Here is a 14,091-nt window from a genome sequence, read left to right as displayed (position 1 = left end):
GGGAGGGAGGAGGGGAGAGGGGGAGGGAGAAGGAGAGAGGGGAAGGGAGGAGGGGGAAGGGAAAGAAGGCAAGAGCCCTTGAACCACCGCCTCCTTGACTCTCCCATCTACTTGGGACTGCAGGCCTTGCTAGAGGGGCTGAGAGTTGTCAGGGTTTCTGGTTAGACACCAGGAAGGACACTTGAGGTCAACAGGGGTGAGGACACAGCTAATAGAACTCTTCACATGTGCTATAGAAAGATCCCCAAGATGTATTGTGTGAGAAGCAAGATTTAGAACATAGTACTTCAATTACTATAAACATACACACAATCACTAAAGAATGTAAATCCATTTGCAAATGCAAAGATACTCTCTGCCAAGATGAATTAAAAAAAAACAGTAAACAGTTTTCCTTAGAGAGGGGAACTGTTTGGGGCACCTGGGTCGCTCAGTTGCTTAAGCAGCTGACTCTTGACTTGATCTCTGAGTGGTGAGATCGAGCCCTGCGTTGAGCTCTGTGCTCAGTGAGGACTCTGCTTGAATTTTCTCCCTCTGCCTCCCCCCCCACCCCGCCTTGCACAAGCTCTCTCTAAAAATAAATAAATAAAATATTAAAAAAAGAGAGAGGGGAACTGAGTGGCTAGGAGTGGGGAGGGAAGGGGGCTGACTTTTCACTGTGTGTACATTTTCATCTCCGTATCTTTTGAATTTGGTAGCACGTACTTCCAAAGATACATACTTATTTCTTGAATACTAACTTCGCATCATAAAAACAAAGTTTTTGGGGCACCTGGGTGGCACAGTTGGTTAAGCCCCAGACTTGGTTCAGGTAGTGATCTCAGGGTCATGAGATCGAGTCCCGTGTCTGGCTCTGCACTCAGTGTGGAGTCTGCTTAAGACTCTCTCTCCCTCTCCCTCTGCCCTTCACCCCTACTCACTCTCTCCCTCTCTAAAAAATAAATAAATCTTTGACAAAAACAAAACAAAACAAGTTTCTAACACATACGGTAAAAGATATTCAGGTTAAAAAAAAAAGTTTGTTTCTGCCCTATTTTGTGTTTACCAGATTAACAGCAGATTTACTTAACATAAATAAGGCAGATATTCCTTAAACATTCAAGCAATACAGGAATGTTTAAAGTAAACAAAACACTCCTAGCTTACTTTCAAACAGAAAGTATATTTAATGATAAAATGTATTTTAAAATAAAAGAAATGTATTTTTAAAAATGGTCATTTTTTTTACTTCTTTTTCTTTTTGTATGAATTTTTTCTTTTCTTCTTTTTTTTTTTTGGTCCGAATTTTCTATAGTGATATCTATTACTTTTATTTTGGAACAGGTCTGTAATTAACCAAATTCCTGAACATAAAGCCACTGGCTTTAGGCAACTAGTAAAGCAGTGTTGGCCTGACCTTGACCTCCCAGCAGCCTCAGACCCTTCCATTTGGCCCTGCTCTCTGTAGCCTCCTTGGCCCAAACTCTGGGCCCTGCCTCTCCTGCTGCCCTCAGATGGCCTGCCGGCCAGCCAAGCCCTTCAGTCTGTCCCCATCTTAGGCTTTCTTAGCCCTCAGGACTCCCTGGTGGAACCAGGACATGGCAGAGGGCAGGTTGCTTCGGGATTCCTCTCTAGGAGGGGCGTAGGGGCTGATTTGAAGGTGTTTGTCTAACAAGCACAGCATTTTCACTTTGATAGTATGTTATAGACAAAGTTTCCAAAAGAATTTTTTATTCCTCCTTTAAGTTAGGTTGAGCAAAAAAGTGGGTGTGCATATGTTAGGGGAGACCTGATGGAGATGGAGAAGTGGGCTCCAGCGGGGACCATCGTCCCCCGTCCTCTGATGTAGCCACGATGGGGAGAGCTTGATGTCTGCCTGCTCAGCCCCACCCTGCAGAAGACAGAGGGAAGCAAAAATACCTCCAGCCTCCTTGTCCCCAGACATGTCATTGAAAAATCTTCCTGGGCTGCCCCCATGGTCTGGGACCAAAGGTTTGAAGGTTTTCTCCTGAGACTTGTTTTCTGAGCCTTACCCCTGCTTGGCTTCTCTGCTCTACTCCTCCCCGCACGCTTCTGAGGTAATGCTAGGTCAGACCCAAGTGGGCCGGTCAGAAACTTCCAGCCTTCTCTGGTGACTTCTCTGGCAAGGTCCTTTTTACCCCGGATAACTCCCCCATTGCCTAAAATCCTTCCATTTGAAAACCATCCTCTTGCATTCTCAATTCTAAATACCTATGTAAGAACAAACAAAAAGTTCATTTTCTCCCCTGAATTATAAAAATATATAACTGTGTAAAATAGAAAAAAGTAGAACCTTCCCCACCAAAAGTCACAAAATAGCCACACACCCAGTACCTAAACAGAACCGCTATAATATTTTGGAGTATTTCTTTGAAGCCTTTAAAAATAAGGGCGCCTGGGTGGCTCAGTTGGTTGGGTGACTGCCTTCAGCTCAGGCCATGATCCTGGAGTGCCGGGATCGAGTTCTGCGTCAGGCTCCCTGCCCAGCGGGGAATCTTTTTCTCCCTCTGACTCTATCCCCGGTTCTGCTCTCTTTCTCTCTCTCTCAAATAAATAAATAAAATAAAATCTTAAAAAAAAATAAATAAAAAATAAAAATAAATCCCTGAGTCACGATGATTATTATTGTTGCTTTATATAGTTGTGATCATTCCATACATAAACTCTGATCCTTTTTAATACAAACCATTTCAACAGAAGCATCTTTTTTTTTCATATTGCTGTAAATCCTGGCTCTGCTGTGCTGTTAGCGATGTAATCTTGGGCACATTATTTAATCTCTCTGTGCCCCGGTTTCCTTACCTGCAAAATGGGGATAATACCCATATTTTACCTTATAGGGTTTCTGCAAGGATTCAGTGAGACAATGCAGGTAAAATTCTTGGCCAACAGGGAAATGCAGTAAATGTTAGCAATTCATCTATTGCTAGCATAGACATGGTTGATTTCATTTTTCAACGATCGCAAATAATGCTACAGTGAACACCTCTGTGTCTGGAGCCTTGTCTGTATTGAGGGTTAATTCCTTAGGAGAGATTCCTGGAAACAGAATTGCTGGACCAAAGGGTTAAGGCATGTTCCTGATACAGATTGTTATTGACGCTCCCGCCAGGAGAGACAGAATCCTGGTTTGATTTACTCTTCATTTATTTATTTGTTTATGTATTTCCAGCTTTCTTGAGATACAATTGACATAGAACATGGTGTAAGAATAACGTGTACAATGCGATGATTTGATACACTTATGGATCGCAAAATGTTTTCCACAATATGGTTAGTTAACATGTCCTTTACCTCACATAATTACCATTTTGTTGTTGTTATGGAGAATCCTGGTTTTAAGTGGGAATCTGTCCTCGGCAGGACAGGACATGGAGCCCCCGTCCCCTACTCCAGCACACACAACTTTAGTGGGTGTGAGTTCAGAAGCCTTCTCTCTCTGAACAAGCCTGCCTGCAAGTCTTATAAGACATCTCGGCATCATGCGGGGACCTGGTAGAATAACCCTCATCGTGCCCTTTGTAAAACCGAGGCAAGGATCTTGGGATCTCGCCCAAGGTGTGGTGAGGAATCATCGATGGCTAATGGCTGAACTGGACTTTCGTCCTCCCGGTCATAAAAGACCTTTGATTTGCTTGGCCACTTTCGAGTTTCTCAGGAAAAGTGATAACACTAAGGCCAAAGTTCGTGCCAGTTGGTCAGACTGCCTCCCTCCAGCACCCACAAGGCTGCGAGGGGAGAGGGACGATTGCAGGCCCATGAGTGCTGGGCCAGGTTCCCTGGGGTTGGGGTCATAAGGGCTAGGAGATGCTTCCCAACAGATCCTCCCACAATCATACCACAGGAAATATCCCCATGCTTTGTCAGTCTACACCCACCCCTGACACAACTGAAGGACGTAGGTTTGACACACAGCAGACAGAAGACTTAGAATGAGATGAGGCTCTGCGGGGAGCCTCCTTCTCCTTCCCCCTCTGTCCCTGCTTGTGTTCCCTCTCTCTCTCTGTGTCAAATAAATAAATAAAAACTTTAAAATAGAGAGAGAGAGAGAGAGACTAACCTCAGTCAGTACCCATGGATATCCAGTCCTATCTGAGTATCATAACGTAGAAAAAATTTAATGATGTGGAAAATGTTCACAATATGTTGTTAAAGAGGGGCGCCTGGGTGGCTCCGTCGTTAAGCGTCTGCCTTTGGCTCAGGTCATGATCTCGGGGTCCTGGGATCGAGCCCCGCATCGGGCTCCCTGCTCGGCGGGAAGCCTGCTTCTCCCTCGCCCACTCCCCCTGCTTGTGTTCCCTCTCTCACTGTGTCCCTCTGTGTCAAGTGAATAAATAAAATCTTTAATAAAAATAATTTTAAAAACTATTAAAAAATATGTTGTTAAAGAAAATAATTAGGTTTAGGAGGAAATGTGTAATTGCAATCTCATTTTGGTCAAAATAGGAAAACATCTGTTTTGTCAAAATGTAAGATTAAGGAGGGGTGCCTGGGTGGCTCAGTTGGTTAATCATCTGCCTTTGGCTCAGGTCCTGGTCTTAGGGTCCTGGGATCAAGCCCCGCGTTGGGCTCCCTGCTCAGTGGGGAGCCTGCTTCTCCCTCTCCCTCTGTTTTCCCTCTGTCAAACAAATAAATAAAATCTTAAAAAAAGAAATGTGAGATTAAGGAATATATATACACATATATATGTTTAATTATTCATGCTTCATATTTTGTCTAATGAACATGTATTGGTTGTGAAGTTTAAAATACTGTGAAATGTTTGATAAGATGAGCTGTTCTTACTGTGTTTGACTGGTTGATAAAGAAATGCTAGAGGTGAAGTGACATTGTCAAGGTCAAGCCAAGACTGAGTGGCCCATTGATTCATGGCCAGGTCTGTGACCTTTCCATTTCACGGGAAGGAAACACCTCTCCAGTAGTGTATTGAGTGTTTTGGACACACAGCATCTGAAAGATCTGATAGACTGGACCGTTCTCTCTCCCACTCACTCCCTTTTACTGGATTCCAGGGACTGATTGTTGTCTGGAGCGTGTCAGTGGCTATAAGTGCATTCTTTCTCCCATTTCAAAGTACACTCACCAGGTTTTCTTCCGCACTTCAGGTCAGTAACATGACCCTGGAGCTCTTCTGGGCAGAGAATCATGTCAGCAGGACGGGCTGTGAAGTCTCCTGCAGACTGAGCCAGTAATAATCTGTGACTCATATCTGCAGATAACAATTTTCTAGAAAGGTGTCTGTGGAGTGAGAGGGACACACAGAGAGACAGAGACAGAGGGGCAGCAAGGCAACATGCCTAGACTTACTACTCTGGGACTGAAAGGACCCTTCCAGATCACCTACCTCATTGCTGCGTGATCTGGGAAGCTGAGGCCTGGGTTGCACAGGCCAGCAGGACAGCCAGGGCCAGAATCAGCTGGGTTTGCTTCCTGAACATCTCTCTGTACCTTCCTTTGCTGTCCCTGCTCCCCACCCCAGTGCACAGGGATGCCACAACTCCTCCCTAGCGGATCTTCCTTCCACCTACGGCTATGTCACCAGGGACCCTAAGAACTGTGTTGGGGGATCTGCATGTTAATCTGGGCCAATGAGACAGCATGGAAGGATCTTTAGTCGGGAGAGCAGTGGGGTCAGATCTGGATCTCAGGAGGCCACTGAAACCCTCTGCCGTGGACAGAATGGGTCTACGGAAGCTAGAGTGGGCTCAGGGAGCTGCTGTAATTGTCCTGGTGGGAGGCAGGGCAGCCTGGGCCAAGGCTAGGGCAATGGGGATGGAGAAGAGTGGGTGGTCTCCCCAAGTCCTTGGATCCCTCACTGATCTCCTCCTTCTGCATTTGTAGTCAGAATCAGCCAATGTAATACCCAGTTATGGGCTTCTATTTGTTAGGACTCTTAGGTGTGACTGCACAGAAACCTGACTTGAACCAGCTCAAGGTCAGCACAGTTGAGCAGTGTCAGGCACATGGTAGGTCTTCAGTAAATGATGAATGTATGGGTGAATGAATGAATGAATGGCTCTTGACTCCGGGACCCTTGTTCTTTCTACTACGCATTAGGCAATACTGACCTTAAGCCTAAATTCTATAATCCTAAGTACTCCAAGGCCATCTATTCTGGGCTTGCACCCAACTCAGGAATCCCCTCTACATCATGTCTGACAGATATCCATTTGGCCTGTCTTTGGAATTCTCCAGGGACAAGATACTCACTGCTTCAAAAAGCAATCCATATTAACAACCAACCAACCAAATAGTAGTTTAAAAATCAGCTATATTGAATATAATTTATGTAAAATAAAGTGCACCAACTTAGGTATAAAATTCAATGAGTTTGACAAACATATACAGTTACATAACCACCACCACAATGCCGTTTAGAATATTTCTTATCATGCCAGGAAGTTTGCCTGTCTTCTTTTTTTTTTTTTTTTTTTTAAAGATTTTATTTATTTTTTTGAGACAGAGAGAATGAGAGACAGAGAGCATGAGAGGGAGGCGGGTCAGAGGGAGAAGCAGACTCCCTGCCGAGCAGGGAGCCCGATGCGGGACTCGATCCCGGGACTCCAGGATCATGACCTGAGCCGAAGGCAGTCGCTTAACCAACTGATAACCCAGGCGCCCAGCCTGTCTTCTTTTGTAGCCATTTTGCTCTCCCCACCCCTGGTCTCAACTTCCTGTCACTATATATATATATATATATTTTTTTTTTTTTTAAGATTTTATTTATTTATTTGACAGAGAGAGATACAGTGAGAGCAGGAACACAAGCAGGGGGAGTGGGAGAGGGAGAAGCAGGCTTCCCGCAGAGCAGGGAGCCTGATCCGGGCTCGATCCCAGGACCCTGGGATCATGACCTGAGCCGAAGGCAGACGCTTATCGACTGAGCCACCCAGGTGCCCCTCCTGTCACTATATTTTTGCCTTTTCTAGAATTTCATTTAAATGGAATTACAGTTGACCCTTGAACAACATGGGTTTAAACTGTGAGGGTTCACTTTTTTGCAGATTGATTCAAAAAATACGGTATAGCACAGTAAACGTATTTTCTCCTCTGCATGATTTTCTTAACATTCTCTTTTCCCTAGCTTACTTTTTTAAGAACATGGTATAGGATACATGTAACATACAAAAAATGTGTTAATTGACTCTTCATGTTATCGGTAAGGCTTCGGATCAACAAAGAGTTATTAGTAGCTAAGCTTCAGGGGAGTCCAAAGTTATAGGCAGATTTTCAACTGCACAAAGAATTCGTGTCCCTAACCCCTGCATTGTCCAAGTGTACTTGGACTGTACACGCTGTTCAGTTGTTTGAGTCTGGCATATTTCACTTAGCAGAATGCATTTGAGATTCATCTATGTTGTTGCATACATCAGTACTTTATCCCTTTTTATTGCTGAATACTATGCCATTGAATGGATGTTTCCATGATTTGTTTGTTTACTCGTTCAGTTGGTTTATTCAACCCACCATTTGGGTTGTTTCCAGCTTTTGGTTATTGTTAACAAAGCTTCTATGATAATTCACATGTGCATCGTTATGTGGACATATTTTTAAAAATTTCTCTTCTATAAATGTGACTTCTGGGTTGCATGGGAGGTGTATGTTTAATTTTTTAAAAACCTGCAGAACTATTTTCCGAAGTAATATCTTGTATTTGTATCATTTTGCACTCCTGTCAATATTGTCTGAGGGTTCCGGTTGCTCCACGTTGTGGCAAACACTGGGTATGGTCAGTTTTTAAAACTGTAGCCCCCGTAGGAAATGTGTAGTGGTTTTGCATTGTGATTGTCATTTGTGTTTCCCAGATGACTGATGATCCTGAGTACCTTTCCATGGGCTTGTTTGCCATACGTAGGAAGTAGATGAGGTAGGGAACGAGGGAGAACTTCCATCTCAGCTCTGAACTCTGCCTTCACAGAGATACAGGCATGTTGTCATTCATCCATCACACATTAATTGAGCACCTACTGTGGACCATATGCTGTGCTGGCTCAGGGGATGGCCATGAACCAGACAGACATGGTCCCTGTCTCATGGATCTTACAGAGTCAGAACAACACACTCACTTCCTTTCCTCATGGCAGCTTATATCAAAAATACGTATCTACCTGTCAAAGAATTGCTGAGTGATTAGGAAACATCAAAACAGATAGATTTATGCTAATTGTATATATTATATAATTTTATGTTGATGGCTCATTAAGGTGTCTTTCATTTAAGATATAGGTACTTATTAAATATTTGGTTCTTTCACGTGGGTTACCTTCAAGGAGGGATTCCATGTGATCATCAAGGGAGATTAGGATTGCTACTGTCTTTGAGAGTCAGAGAGCTAGAAAACTGGCCCAAAGTCATTCAAAAGAGAGCCAGTCTTTGAACTCAAATCTTGGGACTTTAAGTCCAGATAGCTGCTTTGAATAGTATCTGAGTACCATTGGCATATTTTTAGTACACTTTTAGGACTAACATACTAACTATAATCAGTTAAAATTAAAGCCCAAAGGATTATGGTCTGGGTTATTTTCCAAAGTGTTCTAAATATCTATCCAAATCCCTCATTTAGCCTGTGAGGCCCCAGAGGTCCAGAGGGAACGGCCACAGAGTGAGTCAGAACCCAAGTCCAGGTGTTCTGACTCCATGCTGTTGTTTTGTGAAGCTGCTGCCTCTCGGTGCTCACTTATTTGCTTGGTCAGTCTCTGTTTATTTTCTTTATTTATTTTAAAAGATTTTATGTATTTATTTATTTGAGAGAGAGACAGAGCACGAGGAGGGGGAGAGCCAGAAGGAGAAGCAGGCTCTCTGTTGAGCGGGGAGCCCAATGTGGGGCTCGATCCCAGGACCCTGGGATCACAACCTGAGCCGAAGGCAGACGCTTAACCGCCTGAGCCACCCAGGCATCCCAGTCTCTGTTTATTCAGTCCATAAACATTTAAAGCAGTCTGTGCTGCTGTGGGCAGAGGAGTGAGGGAGGGTGGGGAAAGAGCCTCAGGAGACCCGGATGCAAACCTCAGCTCTGCCACTTCCAAGCTGAACGACTCTGGCAAGGAACTTAACCTCTGAGTCTCGGTTTCCTCATCTGTGAAATGGGACTAACAACAGCATTGACATTAGAGAGTTGCAGAGAGGCATCAAACTGCCAATGCATGGAAAGCCCTCCCTTTGAGCTCTGGATTTTACTATTTGTTGAATAAATGAAGGAATACAAGCATTTAGCTCCCTGCTGAGCTCAGAACAGCACTGGATAAATTACACAATGGCCAGCTTTTCTATTTAATAATTGCACTGAAATTATTTTTTATGAAGATTGAATTAAAGGAAATTTTAGTAGAGAACATTTTCACCAAAATCAAAATTCAAATACACTGTTTCATTTCTCTGTGTTTTCCTCAAACCTTTATCCCCATTTGAAAATTGCATTAAAGTGATTTATTATTAAGAACCTGACAACAGCAAAAAGGAAATCCTAACAGTGCATTTTTATATAAAATCCACGACTCAAAACACTAACACTTTTCATTTCTCCACATTGCCTTCCAGCTTTTATTCAGAAAATTTTTACTTTGTTGGAATCAGAATGGCTCTCTTTGTGTCACTCTTTTTTGAAGACATTTTATTACTTAATGTTTGCTTCAAATTATTTATTTATTTTAATATATTATTTATTTATTTTTAAGATTTTATTTATTCATTTGAGAGAGACATAGTGAGAGCCTGAGCTGAGAGAGGGAGAAGCAGACTCCCCGCCAAGCAGGGAGCCCGTTGCGGGGCTCAATCCCAGGACCCTGAGACCATAACCGGAGCCGAAGGCAGAGGCCCAACCAACTGAGCCACCCAGGCACCCCTTAATATATTTTTTAAAGATTTTTTTTATTTATTAGAGAGAGAGAGATCACAAGTGGGGGAGAAGGCAGAGGGAAAAGCAGACTCCCCGCTGAGCAGGGAGCCCGACGCGGGGCTCAACCCCAGGACCCCAGGATCATGACCTGAGCCAAAGGCAGACGCTTATCGACTGAACCACCCAGGCGCCCCTGCTTCAAATTATTTAATAAATAAAGCTGTACATGAACTTTATGCTGGTGATTTCTAATGGTTCCTTATGATCCTACCCAGTAGAGTTCATCTACTAACCTACAGAATCTCAACCCCTGTGGGAAATTATATCATATTGTCATATCTTATTATATTCCACGAAATCACTAAATATGTGCTATATGACGTTTGAGCTCTGTGCTCAGTTTGAGCATCACCACAACCCTGTAAGTTTAAGTATTAAAATTATCCCACTTTATTTTATTTTTTTTAAGATTTTATTTATTTATTTGAGAGAGAGAGGGAAAAGCACAGAGGGAGAGAGCTGGACACGGGGCTCGATCCCAGGACCCTGAGGTCCTGAGCTGAGTCGAATGCAGATGCTTAACTGACTGAGCCACCAGCCGCCCCTATCCCACTTTATAGATGAGGAAACTGAGGTTCATATAATTTTAATAATGTGCCAAAATTCATACAGCTAGTGTTGCAGTAATCTATTGCTGTGTAACACATTGCCCCCAAATGCAGTGGCTAAGGCAATGAGAGCAGCTTTTTTGTTCATGATTCTGTAATGTGGTCAGGGTTTGGTGAGGTTGGCTCATCTCTGCTCCACGTGGTACTGACTGAGGCAGTTTTACTGGAGCTGGAGGATCCAAGATGGGTTTATTCAGATGCCTGGTATCTCTGCAGAGGAGGTGGAAATGGGGGCGGGGGGGGTGGGCGCTGGGGGAACGGCAAGCTGCTTTCTCTCTTTGTGGTCGGTCGTCCTCCAGGGCCTCTGTGTTTCCACGCGGTCTGCCTGACAGGTTGGCTGGACTTCTTTATGGGTATGGGGCTTCCTAGATATGGAAAGCAGAAGCTCCAAGGTGTCTTAAGTCCTAGGCGGGATCTGGCACAACACCCTCTCTGCTGCATGCTTTTGGTCAAGCCAAGTCACAATGCGAGTCCAGAGTCAAGGGGAGGAAGCTACCCCCACTCCTGCTTGGAGGAATACCATGCATGGGGAGGGGGGCACTGTTGACTGCCATCTTGATAGCTATAGAGCAGAGCTTCAAACACAGGCCTGCCTCACTCTGGGCTCCAAACTCAGCCGCCCCATCCCCATTCTAACTCAACGAATGTTTTTGCCTCACTAGCTCTTTCTCTTATTTTCACTCATTTTTAGGTTGAATTGCTAGGAATGGGGAGATCTGGTTAAAGGGCAGGCACATTGTTGGGTTTTACATTGAGACAAGTCCAGCATCTGTAGAGCAAAGCGATTTCATGAGCTTCTCCTTAAGCATATAGCTCAAGCCCCTCCCCCCATCTCTTCACAAAGGGGATCCAGGTTTAATTTTGTTTATTCTGTTGTTGTATCTACTTTGACGGAGGAAATCTGGGTCCTGCTATGGAGAACCTCCTCAGGACTTCTGGGCAACAACGAAGTTAGCAAGGAGTTGTGCGGATCAGCTGCTCCTGCAGGATAGTGTTCCCTCTGGGGCAGGGTCCTTGGGGGAAAGTAATTTGCTGACCTTGACTTTTCACAGAACTTGGGGTGTGACAGAAAGAACATGGCTTACAGTCATCGGAGTTTAGTCCCCCTTCTGAAGTGCGACCCATGTGTCTTTGTTTGCTGTCTCAGTTTACACCTGTTGTCCCATATTCTGTCCAGTTTAGCATTTGTCCAGGGCCCAAACCTTCCAATTTGGACAACAAATTTTATGCATAATCTACCTGTCGAAGACACTGGGGCAAGTCCTTTCTCCTCCCCAAGCCTCAGCTTCCTTATCTGTACAACAGGCCTAGCTATCAATTTCAGAGATGTGGATCACTCTTCATTCAACAGCATCCTCCATGTGGCAGGAGCTGTCCTAGGCTCTGGGGGACACTGTGGGGATCAAGACACTGTTCCTGCTCTCCTGTTTTGCTTGTCTTACAAGAAGACAAGCAATATAATTTCAGAGATTGAATTTAGATCAGGCAGCCAGGGAGGGCTTCTCTAAGAAGGTGATATTTGGGCCAAGGCATGAAGAATGGGAGCAAAGCATAAGGGGAGGTGAGGGTAGAGCATTCCAGGTCAAGGGAACAGCAAATGCAAAGGTCCGGAATCAGGAGATAACTCATTACAAGGAATAAAATGGAGCTCATGAGAAGGGTCATGTTCTAGAAACTGTGAAGAGTCCCAACAGTAATTATTTTATACTGGAGGGCTTTAAAATACTCTCAACATCATTATGATCCTTAAGTGATCCTCAGAATGATTCAAAAAATGTTGGAGAGGTGGGGCAGAAAAGTATTATTACTCCTGCTTTAGGGAACAAAAGATTCTCATGAATTGTCTTTGCATATTTTCCCAAAATGGTCCCACTAAACTTTTATGCTTAAATTTTATTTCATGTATCACCATTATGTCTTTTGATGATGGGAATCTTCTGGGAACTAGAGACATCTTTATAAATCTCTTCCCATTATGATATTGAATTCTGTGGTTAAGTCCTTATGTGTACTGCTTTTGCATCTGTATTCATAAGAGATATTGGTCTGTAGCTTTCTGGTGATGTCTTTGTCTGGTCTTGGTATCATAGAACAAGTTGAGAAGTGTTCCTTCCTTTTCTATTTTTTGGAAGAGTTTGTGAGGAATTGGTATGGATTCTTCTTTAAATGCTCAGTAGAATTCACCAATGAAATCATCTGGGCCTGGGCTTTTCTATGTGGGTAGTTTTTCTATTACAAATTCCACCTCTTTACTTGTTTCAGGTCTGTTCAGATGTTTTATTTCTTCTTAAATTAGTTTTAAGAGTTTGCGTCTTTCCTGGAATTTGAGCATTTCACCTGAGTTATCTAATTTATTGGCATACAATTGTTCATAGCATTCACTTACAACCCCTTTTATGTCTGTAAGGTAGTCATGTCCCCTCTTTCATATCTTATTTTAATAATTTCAATCTTCTCTTTTTTTTCTAGGTCCATTTAGCTAAAGGTTTGTCAATTTTGTTGATCTTTTCAAAGAACTAACTACTGGTCATGTTGATTTTCTCTATTGTTCTTTTATTTTGTTAATTTTGGCTCTAAACCTTATTATTTCCTTTCTTCTGCTTGCTTTAGGCTTAGTTTGGTTTTCTTTTTCCAGTGTCTTAAAGTGGAGGGTTAGAATATTGATTTGAGATCTTCTCTCCTGATACAGGCATTTAGTGCTTTACATTTCCTTCTCTCCCGTGTACAGTTGTTTAACTTTGAGTCTGGGGATCCCTCCCACTTTCTCCACTGACCCTGAAGGGCTAGAGCAAAATATCCAGGTCTAGGGTCAGGAAGCCTTTCCTGGGTCCAGATATTGCTGGTTGCTAAGTGACCTTAGCTAAGTCCCTGCCCCTCTGGGTCTTAGTTTGTTTTTTGTTTTTTGTTGTTGTTTTTTAAAAACTTTATTTTTTATTTATTTTTATTTTTAATTTATTTAATTTATTTATTTTTAAAGATTTTATTTATTTACTTGACGGAGAGAGACACAGTGAGAGCAGGAACACAAGTAGGGGCAGTGGGGGAGCTTCTGACTCCTGATTTTGGCTCAGGGTCGTGGGATTGAGCCCTGTGTCGGGCTCTGCTCTCAGCTTAGAGTCTGCTTAAGATCCTCTCTCTCCCTTTCCCTCCACCCCTTCCCTCCTCCCTCTCTAAAATAAAATAAAATAATAATAATATTAATTTATAATGAAGAAATAATAAAATAATAAAATAAATAACTCTGACAGAAGGTGGAATATTCCCTTTTAATCTGTTTTTCTCCCCTGAGATGTCTGTCAGTATTCTCAGGGAAACTGAAGATAGCAGAGCTGTGCCCATGGTGCTCTGCTGCGCCCATGATGCTGTGCCCATGACGTTCTGCTGCGCCCATGACGCTGTGCCCATGATCTCTGCTGCGCCCATGATGTTCTGCTGTGTCCATGATGCTGTGCTGCGCCCATGACGCTGTGCCCATGATGCTCTGCTGCGCCCATGATGCTCTGCTGTGTCCATGACGCTGTGCCCATGATGCTGTGCCCATTGATGCTCTGCTGCACCCATGACCCTGTGCCCATGATGCTCTGCTGT

Source organism: Neomonachus schauinslandi, chromosome 7 (genome assembly GCF_002201575.2).
Source record: "Neomonachus schauinslandi chromosome 7, ASM220157v2, whole genome shotgun sequence".
Classification (NCBI taxonomy): domain Eukaryota; kingdom Metazoa; phylum Chordata; class Mammalia; order Carnivora; family Phocidae; genus Neomonachus; species Neomonachus schauinslandi.
The sequence above is the reverse complement of the archived record's forward strand: the minus strand, read 5'-3'. Positions refer to the sequence as shown.